This window comes from Lupinus angustifolius, chromosome LG01 (assembly GCF_001865875.1).
Source record: "Lupinus angustifolius cultivar Tanjil chromosome LG01, LupAngTanjil_v1.0, whole genome shotgun sequence".
NCBI classification, from domain to species: domain Eukaryota; kingdom Viridiplantae; phylum Streptophyta; class Magnoliopsida; order Fabales; family Fabaceae; genus Lupinus; species Lupinus angustifolius.
The window spans coordinates 12,123,663-12,124,719 of record NC_032009.1 but is presented as its reverse complement, the minus strand read 5'-3'; the positions used below and the strand labels follow the sequence as shown (position 1 = coordinate 12,124,719).

At 30.9% G+C, this 1,057-nt stretch overlaps 1 pseudogene; it reads right to left on the bottom strand.

Annotated features, from left to right (window-relative positions):
- Positions 1-764, bottom strand: part of LOC109342334 — a 7,567-nt pseudogene extending 6,803 nt beyond the window's left edge.

Sequence of the window (1,057 nt, the reverse complement as noted above, 5' to 3'; positions counted from 1 at the left end):
ATACATGATTAAATGGTAAACTACTTATATGATATATGCTCATGCAATACATGATTTCCAAATATAATACCTTTAATGCACAAAATCAATGTATTCAAATGCATGAACCTAATTATCATATATTTCTAGATGATGTCTCATTTTAGTGGATTAGTTACTTATTAAGTCTTGTGAGACTCACACCTAGGTTTATCTAACCTAGACTCAATATTTATGGCAAGCATGTTAGACTTCTAAAAAGATAATAAAGAATTATAACCTAAGTCTAATAAGTCACCACTTGAGTCCTCGGCATGTTGTTTGTTGAATGATCTTCAAGCTTGTATTCATGTTGGTCTTCATGTTTGTCTTCATTAAAACATAGATCAATCTCCAATGGTGCACTTCACTTTCCGAATCAACATCTCAAACCATAACAAAAAAGTAAACATAATTAAATAAAATAATAGCAGAAGAATAAAATTATGAACCTTGTGGCTGCTATACGCAGTATTAATACCTACCACCATCATGTACTTTCTCTTATCGGATGATCAGTCATGCATATATCTTCTAGAATATGAGAGCCATTTTGTATAGACTCTTGAGCCACCTTTGCAGCAACCAATTCCATCTCTAAATTTGAAATAGTCTTGTCTAAAGTTCTACGATTAATACATTCTCCTAAAGTTTAACATGCAAAATAGGAAAACTAATTAGAGTTAGTAATGAATACCATAAAACATACTCCATGGAACTAACTTTTGAAAGCATCCCTATAGATGTCTTTATTGAGAAATGGGCCAGTTAAGCAACTTTGAGTTGAATACCGTAAGCATTTCTTGGCACTAAAAAATCCAAGCCAATGTCTAACAAATGAATGGGACTTGGCTGAAGTAACAAACAATTTGTTATAAAAAATACAAGAGAAAGTAAAAAGGATTAGATCACCTTTAAAACAACTTTAGAAGAGTGAAAAATAGTTTAGCACTAAATAAAAATACATATATGTCAATTCTACATTGTTGGAACATAGTAAAAGAAGATGGTAAACACCAAGATAAGAAAATTGGTGTTA